This window comes from Lepisosteus platostomus, chromosome 19 (genome assembly GCF_059453375.1).
Source record: "Lepisosteus platostomus isolate fLepPlt1 chromosome 19, fLepPlt1.hap1, whole genome shotgun sequence".
NCBI classification, from domain to species: domain Eukaryota; kingdom Metazoa; phylum Chordata; class Actinopteri; order Semionotiformes; family Lepisosteidae; genus Lepisosteus; species Lepisosteus platostomus.
The window spans coordinates 15,423,865-15,440,049 of NC_142629.1; positions in this window are offsets into that span (position 1 = coordinate 15,423,865).

Sequence of the window (16,185 nt, forward strand, 5' to 3'; positions counted from 1 at the left end):
GAATTAAAGAGCATTCATGCTGAATGTTTTCTTTCATCATTTGCAGTTTTGTTGGGGGTTAATCATATTAATGCTCGAAGGATGGTTGATTTCTAGGGTCAAGTCTTTTAAAACAGCCTTATATTGGTTATGGTTATGGTACTGAGACTTTAGTACTGGCAAGGCCATTGTAAAAACAATGCAAATTTTCCAATTCCCTTCATTAAAAGTAGTTTAATGTGTTATCATATTTACAAGGCAAACTAGTCCAAGGGAGACCGAAGGGAAAATCCAGGTCGAAGTCCAAGGCTCCAGAGCCGGGTGATCCATCCAGGACAGACAAGATAAGGTTTAAAAACCAAAGCGGGATCCGGTGCAGGGAAGGGAAATAAAAGTGGGTTAACGAGGCCAGGCGCTCCGAGCCCCAGACCCAAACGGTCAGGACGCCGTGGTGAAGCTGATACCACCAGGTCTCTCCGGGCGTCCATCTCCCAAAAGCTGAGCCCAGAACGGTAAGAACGTCTTGGTTAAATAAGGAGGGGCAGGACAGGAGGCAGGTGCACAAAATCAACTAAAATGTGAAAGAGCCGGAGCACCTTTAAGAGGAGGGATTACGATTGTGACAAGCATTGCATCTGTAAAACACATCATTTAACTACAGGAACAATCTTCCTCATTAGGGAGGTAAATGCTGTTCATTTTCAACTTGTACAGTGGCTCCATGGCAATTACTGTGAATGTCCTTTTCAAATATCCTGTATCCTGTCAAAGTATTCTTTTATAGTAGAAGTGCCCTTTCCTACAGCTGTACTCTAAATCAGGGTTGTGTCAATTAATTTCCATAGGTGGTTTTAATTAATGTCTTATGGAAGAATGAATCCTAGTTATAGCAGAAAAATGTAAAGCCATTTTAGTGCAGATCTGGGTATCTAGCTCAGAAGGAAAATAGTTTTAACCAAATGTAGCATTACAGCAGAATGACCATTTTCCTCCCTGTTACCAGCAGTCTTTCTGGGAATTCCCTCTGTTCCTTCTCTATTGGAAATATGTTTAAGGAACATGCAGTACACTTCTAAAAACATTACATAATAGGCAGGAAGCCATTTGATACGTTACGAGCAATCATGATATAAAGAACTTTTGAATATATTCGCCACTGAGTAATGTATACTCTCGTCAGACATAAAAACCTCCTGTAATAGAACTAATACATATGAAATGCCTAAAATAAATGCATGTGGTATATATCCTGGCAAAGGTCTAGACGTCACATCTCCCTTAACCCCTTTCAGCATGAGATCAGAGCAACACCAGGTGTTAATTGTAGTGCTACATGAATGTGTTCACTCTTTCTCTTTTAACTTTATATCTAAATCTAAATTCACAGCAAGACGTTCTAGGTGACAGCTTCTCTAAGCAGCTACTGTATCAGCAGGCTTCAACGTGTTAAATGTTACACAAGAAGCTTCTGGGTGTGAAGATATTGAGAATACCTCATTAGAAGGCCACTCATTCTGCCACTTTCTGCCCTCAGCCAACATGCTTCTCTGAACGCAGGGCATCAAGAAAAGGGGAAAGTGTCTAATTAGGAAGTGGCAGCCCTGCTCTTTGGTTATAATTTCTGTATTCTGGGCCATGAAGCTAGACCGACAGTCCCAGTTTGTTAGAAAATAATACAGCTCGGGGTGATTCTAAAGGTGAGGCGTCTTCAATTACTGCTTCAGTTACAACTGCTCTCCTGCCGTTTCCCCAAAAGGGCTCAGCTGAAGGACTGAGGCTTTGCGGGATGAATCAATCCAATTAGCTTGTGTATTCTGAGGTACACGTCAGACCAAAGGTCAATGAAAGGAAATCATCATTCCTCCTTTCTGAAAGGACGAGGCTGAAATTCATTTATAAGCTCTAAACTGATTGCTCTGAGTTTTTTTTTTCCTGTTTTGGACATATCAGTTCCTCTATACAGTGGTCTTCAGACAGGACAGATGGGAGGCATTTGGGTCATTAATGCTCAGGAAGCATTTTTATGTCATCATTCCCCATAAGGATTGTTTTGTTTCCATTCATAAAACGTTCTTTAAATGAAAATATTCTAGGATTGGCAAGGTGGTTACCACTGCGGTCTTATAGCTTCTGTCTCCTGGGTTTGACTGTGGCCTTGAGCGTCTGCCTGTGTGAAGTGTGCATGTTCTCCTCATGTCCTTGTGGGTTATGCACAGGGACTGTGGTTTCATCTTACTTCCCAAAGCCCTGCAGGACTTCTTTAGATCCCAGTCCCTGATCCCAGCTGTGCAGTCTTTACTGTGTCCTGCCTGTTCTACACAGGGCATTAAGCACAGGTTAGTAAAGACGTGCTAATGATATCTTGGCACAAAAATGTTTTTTGATGTTCTGTGAAATTAAACATACAAATAATCACCCTCTCATTATAATTTCCCGAAGCACTCGGCACTCATTCAGATTAGGCAGCAGACAACCTTGGATATTGCCGAAAAATCTATGAAAAGGCCTTTGCTTGCTTTTTCAAGGGTACTGTCTGTGCCTCGTATTGTTTCTGTCCTGACAGATGCCACTTGCTTTGACTGGCATGTAATATTCGCTTTTTTTGGTGAGTATTTTTGACTAAAGAATCCGGTCTCTGTAGTGGTTGAAATCAGCAGTGATTTGCCTTAATTCCTTTTAAGAGCACACATCTATTACTCAAACAGCTGCAGCACAAAGACAGCGCAGCCACAGCCTCCGAACTTTTCAGACGTGAAGGAGGGGAAAAATAAATCAATCTGAGCCTGCAGTGCGCTACTGAAAAGGTGTTTAATTCACTACCCATTTGCAGTATCTGCACTTTCCAAAAGAAAATAACACACACACACAACGCAGTTGTTATGGAAACAGCAGCAAGCTGTGGGGAAAATTAAAGGTGCTCTCTCTCATAACTTTGGCATCCCATGGGTTGTCAGAGTCAGTTTGTGTTAAAAATAATGAAATATTCACTTTTAACTAGATTGAAAACAAGTGGTGAGACTTTTTCCCTTGCTGGTTGGTATTTAAAGCTTTCTTTCCCATGAGTCAAAACAGTGTCTGTATCCTGTGAACTCAATTTATATTACTGCTTGACCTATGTCTAAGCTTTTAAGGTCAGTATGATGTTCTTTTTATGGAGAGTCTTCAATCAAACGGAATATTTCATGGAGAGATACCAGTTCAGAGAAAGGTTTGATGACTTGGTTAATTAAATGATATGTCAATAAACTGTGCCATGCCATAAGTGACCTTACAATGATCAAACAAAACAAAATTCTGTTAGTGAAAAGAATCGACAATCGACTCCCTCATTATTGCAGCTCTGGAGATACACTATAAATCTAGTTTCTGCTTATTTCCCTTTATAGTCAGGTTTAAATGCAGTGTTTGGCTTTTAAAATAGTTTCTGCTGTCTCAGGAAAGAGAAACATTGACTGTACTAGATGTGGGTTGGCAATATGATGTTTGTGTTGGGCAAAAATCCAAACTATTCCCATCCCACCACACTTTACTCAGTCTCTACAGCTCATGCAATGGTTCATTTTTTAGATATTAAAATTCCTTTTCTATAGACATTAGATCTAAAGGCGACTGGACCACAGGCACAGCACTCATGCAGTTCTCAGGTGGGTAAAGTTTAGTGAAACATTCTTTCCTCTAGGATTTCCTGTGTGATCAGAATATGAGCTGAGCCCTACTGTTCAGGTCTTGATGGTTCGAACCTTGGACCAGGTGTGACTGGGGGTCTCCAGGTATGGATGCAGTTGTCTGAGTGCCCCCCAGGGCTGGTTTGCCTTCACTCAGAGAGGGTTTTCTTGGCTTTTGGCACAGCAGTGAGTGCTGTGGCCTTCTGGTCTCTCTGCAGGTTTGCAGTGATGCGAGTAACAGACGTGCCGCTCCTCCAATTAGCAATAACTCTCCTGTCACACGCTGCGGAGCTCACAGCAAGTCAAATGATACATGACTCTTACAGGCAGGCCATATTTGTAAAGCCTGGTTGTCAACTGGGTAGGAATAAAACGAAAAGAAAAATGCTTAATTTTTTCAGAAAAGAACAAATTTACAGTACCTCTTTTACCGCTCCTTTCATGATATTTCTAAACATTAAGTAGTGCAATTTCAACTGGAGCCTTTAGTCGCAGAATAAGTATTTTTATGTAACAGTGCTTAGAAAAACAATTGCAGATATTATTAAAGGTCAATTAGCATTTTGAGGTTCCAGACAGATTGCCTTTTCAAGGTCTGTTAGCTCCGAAGCATTACTGTTTCATTGTACTTGGAAATGTAGGTCTTATAAAATCAACACTACAGGGATAAGGATAGTTTTAGAAGGATATGTCTGTTACTCCTTTGAATAAGTAATGCAGTTCATACCAAGAGATAACTGATCTGTGGGGAAAACTAGTATCTTTGTATGATCAATTACCCTGCTGTTACATAATCTTATCAGTTACTGTTTGTCCTGACTGCTTATCATGTTTTTGAATCCTTTCCTGATTTCCAGAAGCATAATTAATAGAATTTGAGTGTCAGTGCACTGCTTACCCATTATGCCAAATAATGAGTAAATATTAGATTTGTTTACCACATGATCCATTCAGAAATGTTTTTGATGTGGCAAAAGTCTGGGTACAAAGCCGGAAGAAGTTTGTTTTTACAAAGCGGCAATAGAGGCCAAGAAATGATTTTATAAACTTAAAAGACAACACAGAAGCCATAATTATGCATGATATTAAGGGGAACTGGGGCAACATTGCACAACAAACCTATACCACATAAGTAAAGAAAGACCAATATGTCCCAAGAAACATGACTTCTTAATCCATTTATACCTTGTGTACAAGAGTAAAACCGTTCCTTCTTATTCATTCTTCTATGTTGGACACTGCTTTTAAAATCCGAGCATTCAGTTTGAGTGTAAAATTGTGGTTTTACACACAGGCTACTTTTTTTCAAAATTCTGTAGCTTTTCGAAACTCTAACTGATGTACCAAAGCTATCATGATTTACAGCATACATTTACAGCACCACCACACAAAGAGCTCTTCAATGTTTTAAAGGTACCCCTATCTTGACCTAATGAATGTGATACCTGAGTCCACATTACAGGGTGGAGTAAAAACACTGTGATTATTTTGTCATTCACCAGGGAGAGAGTGGGTTTCTCAACGCGTCTCAACAATCTGAAGTCTTACAGTTAGTAAGTACAAGTACAAGGAGTGCAGTTAGCAACACAGATAAATTGCAGCAGATCCTAAAGACATTCATTGTCAACATGTGGAGTACGCAGCGAAAACCCCTTAAGGTGCCTGTCAGAACTAGCTGGCTTACTTATTACCACAATGTCACCAATATTGTTTAAGGTCACATTAAGCACATTTTGTGTTGAAACTCAATTGAAAAAAAAAACTTTATGCGCTCTGCTTAGAGCTAAATATGCCTTTCCAATAGCTTTTATACTTTTATAATAAATTTGTGTGCACCTGGAATAAACATCTTGTACTTAAATGTACTGTATCTCGTTTTCATGTAGTGTCATTTAATATTACAATACACATCCGAGCAGCTTCTCTGAGTACCTGAGCTCTCTTCTGTTCACCACTCCCATTTGATGCAATGAAGCAAACATCAGATGTTACACTGCTACAGAAGCCAAAGTAATGAAGATCAGCATATCAGATCAACAGGTGGTCAGTCTCGCCAAGTATCTACTGAACTGGATCTGTTTGAAAATCTAGGTGATCATAATAATTTATAATAATCTATGTCTGGGAAAGGACTAAACTAAGAGAGAAGCTAACTTAACAGTAATTCACAACATTCTGAATTGGGTCAATTGAACATGTGTTCTTTTGAGTTTGTGTCTTGATAAGTTACTTTCTCAAGCCTCTAAAGTCCAAATACCAAGTTAATTTTTTGTCAAACAGAGTACAGTACAGATACGTGGCCGTAACAAAGTTTTTCTGCCTTTTTTTTAGCCTTATCTGTTCAAAATGTAAGGTTTCATAATTTCTGCATTGCTTACCTGCTGTAGAAGATCAATCCTGTGCCAAAAATGATTCAGAATATAAAGCAAATGGAGCGTTGAAACCAGGTCTTGCAAAGTAGTTCCTTCTGAGCTTTGTATTTTCCTCTTGTAGGTGTTTGATGAGGACGACTGTGTTTGCAATTTAAAGTAACTTACCACAGCCTGCTTTTCTAATGTAACATCATGTAACGCTCTCATTGTGATAAAAACTAGTTCTCTGGGTTCCTCAGCGATGACAGCATTTAATTATACTTCCCCCCCCCCCCCACTGTTAAACGGCAGTCCAGAAAGTGCAGAAACTCACAAACCTATTGGAAAACAGAAATGCCTTCAATACGTTTCACTGTATATTGGCAAAGATTTTCAAAACACAGGGGTAACACATCACAATGGGTGGACAGGCTGTGGGATTGGGTCGTGCGTAGACACTGCTGTTGTACAGTAGCTTGGGTGAAGTGCTTTGCTCCAGTACAGGGCATTGAGGACCAGCACGGACAGGGGCACTGATAATCCTCTGATGGACAACCATCACATACGGGCAGTTGTTTAATTTGTAGTACCTGAGTTTTGTGCTTTTTGTGCTTACTTGTGTAAATCTTGTTGGGGGTCTTTTCTTTTATCTGTTTTAGTTGTTGGTTTCATCCAACCTTTTAATGCTTTGAGTTCTTTTCATTAAAGGCTTTTTTAGCAGGATAAAAGGCGTTATTCATACCTTTGCACTCTGTTTTAAATACAGGGATCCTTACCTTCTACTGTATGTTGTTTACAGAATCCTTTGACTGCATTTTGACTCAAAAATGGAATGGAAAACAGGTCGTGCATGCAGCTACTTACATTTAAAAATAGCCTTGTTTTTCATCTGCATATACTTATACCCTTTCTCTTGTGTCTTAGGATTATGAATAGGCATAGGCAGATGAGGAATAATTAAAAAAGATGAAATGTTAAGCTCAAATCCTTTTGAGATCTCTCTGCAGATAAGCTTCTCTCAACCCTCAAGGCTCCCTATGAATTTTGTTCACTTCAATTCTTGTGTGAATATTCCGATACAGTTCAGCTTAGGCCTTCATTTACTTTACACAGATGAATAACAAGATATCTCCTGTTGGTTACAGGTACTTCCACCTGTACAACTACGTGCTCAATGCATAATTGAAAAGTAGATATAACTATTAATACTACTGCACATGGAGTGCTATCGTAAAACAAAACCAACAAATAACCAAACTGAGATTTCAGGTTCATCAAATCTTTGCCAGGGCTGAAATAAATCAGAGGAAAATGCAGCTGGGGCTCATATTCGAATGAAATATTAAAAACAAGGATCCAGACAGAATATCTCAGTGAAGTCGAGCAAAACGTTTCTTTCAGTCCTTAGGATGTTCTGTCCAGTTCAAACTGGGAAACTATTGGAAAGGTCAATGTGAATGACTGGAGTTGCAAAGATGTGGATGGAGATGGGAACAAGTAAAGGTTTATTCCATGCTGAAAAGAGAAGAAAAGAAACAACGTTTCTGCTGTGGAGTCTTCTTCAGGTGTGTTGTCCCTCTTCATACGTTGAGATCTGGAGACGCTGATGGAGTCCTAATGCTTGAGCAGAGATACTGTTAGAGAGATCTGACAGCCTTTGAGGCTGGAACTTGACGGGACCTTGTCAAGCTGATGTAGCCAATGCTGCACATAAAAGCACTGTACTTTAAAAGAACAGCTTGTAAAGGAGGAAAGGTACTATATGTAGAAGCAACTTCTGGCACAGCAGAAGTCCTCAACTGAATTCCTCGAATTGAGGGGAAGGAATGAGGACAGCTCTGAATTCCCCCATTAAATCAGCCAAGTGAAGAGGATCATTTATGCTGTGTATCTACAAATGAAGTTCTGACTAAGTCAGTATTAAAACCCTCTTTAAAGGCAGGGGAGTATTGAAAAAACAATCTTCATGGATGTGTAATTTAGTGGAAAGCTACCCCTTACCAATGACTCACTGCGATACGAATCTCTCCAGGTTAGGGTTGGCTTTTGTGTTTAAGGGCTATGATGCCCACAGGGCTGTGTGCTGCGGCATTGAACTTTTTATAAGCAGATCTTGGGACATAGAAACAGCCATAAAAGTAAAAATAACACAGTGCTCTTTTATACACAATGCTTGTAACTCCACTTGTAAAAAAGATCACACTCTTATGTTCTCCCTAAGTAGCCAGGCGATGAAGTTGCTTACTGGCTCCATCACAAGTATTTTCCCCATAACTCTTTCCAAAACCCCATGGGACTGACTTGACTCCCTTCTCCATCTAGTGCAGGAAATAGCAGAAGCTCTGCTCTCTTCCTACAGAGCAGGGGTTGATGGACATGAGAACAGCTTTATGCTTTTAAACTCATCTCCTGATCAAGTACCTGTATATATAATTTCTTTTAGTTTGCTTTATCCCTCTTCTACATACAGTGCATCATACTGTGTGTGCTGTAAGGCTTACGATCTCCAGATCAATTTATATTTTACAGAGCATAGAAAAATCAAACTACCAAAACAAAAACCCTAGCTCTTATTCGGGCTCTAACTACACTTCCTCTTGAAGTTCCCTCCCTATTATAGCCGAGCAGCTCCCCAGCTTACTGGCCTCCAAGCAGTCTCCAACTCTTCAAAACAAAACCTCCAGACATTCACAAAAACTGTCACCAGTGAACGCTCACAAATTGCTTTTGCTCTTCGGTCAGTCCTTCTGCCACGGGCAGGTGATGCACACAGGAATTCTGCCTGGCCCCCCTCAGCCAATAAGCATTCTGCTTTTTAAATAGTCACATGACCTTTTCACGTCCTGCAGCTGGTCAGGTGACTGAGAGCAGCGGCTCATATTCCCCCAGAGGATTCTGGGGAGTGTGGTCCTAACAGGAATGTGCTATTACAATATATATAGTGAGTGCTCTGCAAGGGACTGGAAATCCATTTAAGGCGTAGTCCTGCATTGCCTCTGATGATTCCAGAATAGGATTTTGGTTGTCAACATCCTTACCAGGAATAAACAGCTCTCTAATAATGGATGGATATGTGTGCATATGGGAGGCACAGTGGTTACATCTACTGCCTGGTGGCACTGGATTCCTGGGTTCAAAGCCTGGGGTGTTATCTGTGTGGAGTTTGTATGTTCTCCACATTTGCATGATTTTTTACCAGGTGCTTAGTTTCCTTTCATAGTCTGAGGACATGCTGGTAGGTTAATTGGCTTCTGGAATAATGTCCCTGGTGTATGTACGTGCATGCTGTGATAGACTAGCTTCCTGTCCAGGGTCTATCCTGCCTTGCACCGGATGCTTGCGGGGATGGCTCTTGCCTATTCTGCCCTTTATTTTTATGGCCTTGTAAAAATCAGAATATTTGCTAAATAAATATTTTCCAGAAGCAGGCTTAGGGCCTACTACCTACAGAAGAAAATACATTTCCAGACAGGAACATTTATAAACAAAATGTGCATTTCGAACATTCACTTACATTCTGCTAGTGCCACAGCCTGGATTCGAACCCGCAGCTCCTCAGGAATGTCTTTCACTCAGTTGATCCGCTCTCATTTTGGCCCATGAGAGGCACGTAAATCCTCAGCGCAGAGGAATGGAAGTATGCCGATTAAGCATAATATGGAACTATTCTAAATAAAACTGGCGCCCAAGTCAAATACTGGTAAGAACTGAACTTGAATAATCCAAGCAGTAATCTAGGAGGAATGCCATTTGGTGAAGTTTTCTTGTGGGAGGAAGGACAGTGAGAGTGCAGAAACACAATGTACTAGATGCGGAGTTAAGCACTTTAATGACGAAACAGGCAATCCAAACGGAAGACTATATGAAAGCATGGGGAATAGACAATCACACAACGCAGAACCACGGCTGACAACAAAATTACTACAGAAAGCACCCAGAAATTGACAGCATTGTGTGCAAGGGAAAATACAACGCAGCTTCCCTGCTTTAAATAGAACAGAGATGATGCAGGCACAAACTTGTATTAAATTTCTTGAAGTCCAAGGCAGGCAGCTGGCGCCGCTAAATATATATATGAGCATGCGTCACGTCTCGGGCCGGAAATGCTGAATATCATTCGAGCTTCCGTGCTCTTACGCAGTGTTGTCCTCCTGGCGATTGTGACGAAACGTCAAAAAGAGCTCTCTGTTTCAAAGCCTTTAGACTCTTGAGTTGTGGTTTTTATTTTGGTAGGCCTTCCAGAGCTTTTTGTTCTTATCGACTGCCACAAAGCAGTTCTTTTCAAGCGTTGTTTCTTTGTTTGTCCCTTTTGAAATCATAATGGAGACGCATAATAGTTTGGGCCGCATGGTGGTGTAGTAGTTAGGATTGCTGCCTCACTCTCCTTAGGACCCTAGATTCCATTTTTGGGGTGCTATCTGTGGTAGGTTCTCTCCCTGTTCACATGAATTTTCTTCTTCAGCTCCAGCTTCTTTCCTCCTGCAGTCCAAAGACATACTGGTTAATTGACTTCTGGGGTAATTGGTCCTGGTTTGATTATGTGCATAGTTACTGTATGTCTTCCTGCCCTGCGATGGGCTGGTGTCCCATCCAGGGTGTGTCCTGCCTTATGCCTGTTGCTTTCTGGGATAGGCTCTGGGTCCCCTCTGACCCTGTATAGGATTAAGCGTTTAGAAAATGGATGGACAAAGATGTTTTTAACCCAGAACCCTTAGTGTATGTACCAGGATGTAATGATTTCTTAGTGAATGACGTTCAGAAGAGTTTGGGTATGGGTGAGGCTAAGCACAAGGGTTTGGTTTAGGGTTGAACCATTTTAGTATATGAATTCTATTAATTATGAAATAAATGCTCTGGCATTCATGTTGGATACTTGTGTTTACTACTGAATGCCCACCTGAGATTACAGGGCATGAGCTGTAAGGTAAAAAAGGCATATGTAATTCTGAATGTGCTGTACATGACCTTCTGCATTTGGTGTCTATTGCATTGCACGTCTGAGTGCCAATTAACCTCGTGCATGCTGTTTCCTAACCAAAAATAAGCATGTGTAAACGTGATGTGTTTTCAATGAGAGTGGGCAAAACCTAATCGGTAAAGAGGACTCTGATGAGGACAGACATTTTTTCATTATTTTTATCATTTGCACACACCTGGTACTATGTAGCGTGGCATCGTAGAGCCATTCATTGCTTAGTGCAGTGCCTAGCCGTTAGGTCTAGATAATAACAAAAGCATGTTCCAGTCATTTGTGAGCCATTTGTGAGTTTTTTGATACGCTGCCGTCTCCAGCATTCAATAAACAAAGGGGCTTAAAGAAAAGACCGTGAGCCGCTGAACGTTGCTGCCTTGAGTCGTGGGGCCTGCACACGTGCACGAGCTGTGCCACCTGGAAAACGGAGCGTTGGAAAACAAAGTGAAACTGACCCCTGCTCTCCCCCGACTGGGAACGGGACCGGAGTCATTGCAAGCAAGTGTGGGGTGACAGTGTTCCCACAGGGCCATTCAGCAGAAGTCTGGAGAACCATCAGGCAAACATTCAGGTGTCCCTGAGGTCCCCAGAGCTGTTCTTCCCCCTGTGTCAGTGTCCTGTGAAGAGTAAGCAGAGCTAAGCCGAATGTAATAACAAAAAAATATACTGTAGATGAATGTTAAATAGGCACTCCACACAAATAGCACGAAAAACCAATATCAGTGGAAATATCAGCGCCTACATCAACATGCCAGTATTGTATTTCCCAACACAGGCATGTTGATGTAGGCGCTGATATTTGTTTATTACCCTTTTAGTGTTTTAATTATGTCTATTCGAGGTACCACATCTACACGCGCAAATAGAACACACATTGGTAAAAGGAAAATAATATTTGACTTGTGGCTTTAAGTGACATTATTTGAACCTGCAATGCACACTGGAGGACAGCAAACCATTTCCAGTGAATTCAACAGCTGCTATTTACAAATCTTATGAAGAGGAACCTTCAGCGGAACCATCGTGGCCATTCATGATATGACATGCGTTCGGACCCATTAAGCTCGCTTATGGTGCTTAGGTATACTCATCTCTCACATCTGGAAATCGCGCATGAACATCTCACAGCTACAATAATCTGATGTTGTAATTAAGCAGTTCTTGCTACCAGAACTAAAAAGCGACATTTTAATGTTGTTACTCTTAGTAGAAAATAGTCATTTTTTGTTAGACTTTGGAGACGTACAATACTGGGGTTTAGATATGATAGTATTTCAGTCCTTCCGCTGCATTCTTTCAGTTTGCTATTTTCTAAATTCTGAAGGTGTGAAGCTCTTCAAATATCCACACATCCCTTCACAAGAGCCACAGCCTGAAGCAGACCTGGATTAATTCCCTCAGCCACTATCTCAGCTATAATGATCATTCTTACACAGCTGGTACTGTATGTACTGCAGGAGATAATGCATGTTCAGGTGTCCCTGGAGAGAGAGTGGAGAGATCTACATTGAGCAATGTGATAGTTGCCTAAGATGATATGGTGATATTTCATGTAATTATTCTTGTTTCAAAAAATATGTAATATTTTAATCTAGTGACAATGTTATGTAGTATTAATAACACATTACAATGGTTTCAATGGATTTTCCTTGGGTATTGAAAAGAGTGAAGCCCAATTTTGTATTGTTGTATTGAGAAGACTGTTAATCATCATTTGTAGATAATATTTAGCAATTCAGAAAGATAACTGGGAAACCAATAGCAGAATTACAGTATCAGAAATGAGTAAATTGTTTTATAATTTTGTTTTCTAAGTACAGAAAATTGACTGTAGCTTGGGATACAAACGCACACCTTTTTCTGACTTTCTTGAATCCGTGCAACAGTTTTAATTTTTTTGCTGAAACGGAACACCGTCCTGCTGTTATGTTTGTTGCTTTTCCATTTTCCCAATACGTTTTTGTTGGCGCTGGGCGCCCAGGGCCTGTCATCCTGTGTTAGAGCAGTGCGAATTGAGACAGGAGCTCTGGCCGATTGTGTCCAAAATGGAAGTTGCAATAACAGGTTTCACAGCTGAGTTGGTAGCACTGGGATCGCAAGCATTAGCACCTGGGTAAACAGACCCTCCTCCTAACGGCTACGATGACACAAATGACTTGCAGAAAAACAACAGAACAGGGAAAAAAATCAAAGAAAAACAAACACACTGTTTGGGTGACAGATGAGACACTGGTCGTTTTTTTTTTTGCCCTGCTGGAATTTGTCCAAAATCAGTAAACCAGCCTTGTTCCATCCTGACACTTTCCAGGCAATTAAGCACCTCGCTCTCTGTAAAGGTGAACCAACAACTGAGAAAACAATGCAAAATCACCTGACATTTTAATGATGCCTGAAATGAGTTTTATGTTCTTTTCCGAATGTGCCGGAACAGCATGAGGCAGTAGCCTATTGTCAGCTGAGAACACTGACCTCAGACTTTTGAGCTCAATATAACCGGTCAACAACATCAGATCAATGGGGGAAACGGAATATTCCTGCACGTTTCTAAATGTAAAACCTAAGTAGTGACTACCATACTGTAAAAGATTCTCCATTTTATTTTAAGACCATGCAAAAGAGTGCAAACAGGGAGAGGCCATTCAGCCCATCTGCCTTGTCTGGGTTTTATTAGCTAATCAAGACCAAGGCCAGGGCAGTGGCTTTAACAGTGAGGTTGGGTAGTTTGTTCCATGCTCCCACCACCCTTTGTGTAAAGAAGTGCCTCCTGTTCTTAGTTTTCATTGCACTTTCATGTAGTTTCTACTTACGCCCTCTGGCTCGTTTCTTCGTTGTCCGTTCTGAAGAAATCCTCTCTCTAGCTCTATTCCCCACTTCTGAATGTTTCCTTAAACTGAGTGTTTTCTTTCATAATGTTTTCTCATCTCTGTCCTCCAACCAGGGGCAGCTGAGCAAATATACAGGCCCGCGATTTCAGTGAATTCCAACTGTTTGGAAATCTCGAAAACAGCGTAGGAAGTTGGTGCTAAAAATGGTTTTGTGTCTCTGCTCTCCCTCTCAAAAACAAGCGCACGTTGTTTGTACAGTAAGATAGCCCATCTCTTTGTGTCTTGCACACAGTCACAACAAAAACAACCCCTGAAGAGCCCATTACAAGGCTGGAGCACTCTGGGTCTGGGAAGAGACGCCTGCTAATGTTTTTGCTGGCTGCTGTGTCACCTCCACTTTGTGGCATGTCTTTGTATCCACCTATGACGTTGGACAGATGAGGCTTCAGCCAGAAAAATAAGTTAATTATTTCAGAAGCACACAGAGCTCGCGTTAGCATCTCCAGGAAGATCAGGGGGCGGCCATAGCTATGTTTTTGGGTTGTGATCTATTAGCAGTGAACTTACAAAAGTCCGCTTTTGACTTCTGACATGGTGCACCGTCTACCCTTGTGTTCACTGATGCTGCCCTGTTTTCCTGCTGCAGTCTTTGCTTGCTGGGCTTACTTCACTAGACAGTCAGAAGTCCATGATTTGCTATACTTTTGATGGTTGGGTGATACAATACAATATGGATGTCTACAGTGATTAATCAAGGTGTTATTATAGCTGGGGTTAGTGATACACAAGGAGCATAGAGAAAATATAAATCAAGGTGAATTAGTGTAGTGGTTGGCAACACTGCTTCACAGCACTGGGGCCCTGGGTTCAATTCCTGGGGTGCTGTCTGTGTTTGTGTGTTCTCTCCAGGTTCACTTGGGTTTTGTCTGAGTGCTCCCGTTTCCCAACATGCTGGCAGGTTTATTAGCTTCTGGGAACATCGGCCCTAGTGAGAGTGTGTGCATTTTTGTGATTGTATCTACTGGCATCCTGTCCAGGGCGTACCCTGCCTTGTGCCTATTGGCTGCTGGGATAGGTCCCAGCTCCCCTGCCACCCTGTATTGGAAAAAGCACTTAGAAAATGGATGGATGGAATTAGTGTAAGGTACAAGGAAATCATGGCCAATAATCATTTGCACTACAGAAATGAGTGAGTGATTGTGCGATAGACCCATAGCGTAAAAGAGATAGTCTGATTGGGGTTTTTTTCTGTCCCTTCAAACACTGAATTTCAAAAATAAGAAATCTAAACAGTTTGTCAAGCAATTCTTGCTTCAACGCTTATCATAGTTTAGGCTAAAAATATTTCGTAATGAATTCTGGACCCAGAGGTCCACTATTTTACCCACAATGTGCTGCACCACATTGCAGGACTAGAAAAAAAAATATTCTAAACATTTTAAACATAAAAGTGCAGTATGGGGGTCCACTTCAGTGTGCAGGTGTAGTTTCTGCAACAGCCTTTTATTAAACAAATAGTTACTTTACTCTCTCTCTCCCTACAGCAGGGGAGTTATTGTGGTGACTTTATTCAGCATAGTGTTGAATATTTTTGATTACTTCAGCCATCCTTAAAAGATGAACAATCTCTCATTGTTTTCTTTTGCTTTGTTATCCTGTGTTGTAACACTGTCCAAACTGAGTTTAAATGCCACACTAATAGGCCTTTACTGGGTTTGGATTGTCAGTTGTCTCAGATTAACCAGAAGTGGTTAGAAGTAGGAGGCTTCCTTTCCTAAACCACATCAAAATGTAAAAAGGGTTATTATCTTTGGTTGTGTTGTCATCGTTATTTGACTGCCACAAGGAAACTTTGAATTTTTCCATAACAGAGTAAAAACTTGTGTTTTAGATTATCATTTTTTCTTTACTTATTGCAGTTACTGTACATTCAAGCAGGTTTTCCCCTGATCTCCTGTACATTCATATATAACCTACAATTGTGCAGATTCTTTCCCATATGATGACTAAAGCTCATCAGCTCTTTGAAGGGTCTGTCTGATGGAAGCATTCATCATCTTAAAAGTTAACAGGCCTCATTATTTATTATGCTCCATTAATGCCTTGACCTACTGTACATCAGCTGAAAGACCACTTGGAAATCCTGCTGTGTCACAAAGCCTCCTCTTTAGAAGATCCTGTACTGTTTGGCGTGGCCTCACATGGAGAATGGCACCTGTGCCACATGGAACAAGTACAGGATTTTTTCGTGTGATCTCATCTGTTCATGCAGGCTATCTGGAGCAACTTGCAAAAAACTGCTCTTTTGTTGTGGGGGACTTTGCAAAGTCAAACAAAAACAGTAGAAGCCTATGTTAGTCTTAGGCCATCATTACCAAGGTTAAGCATCATAC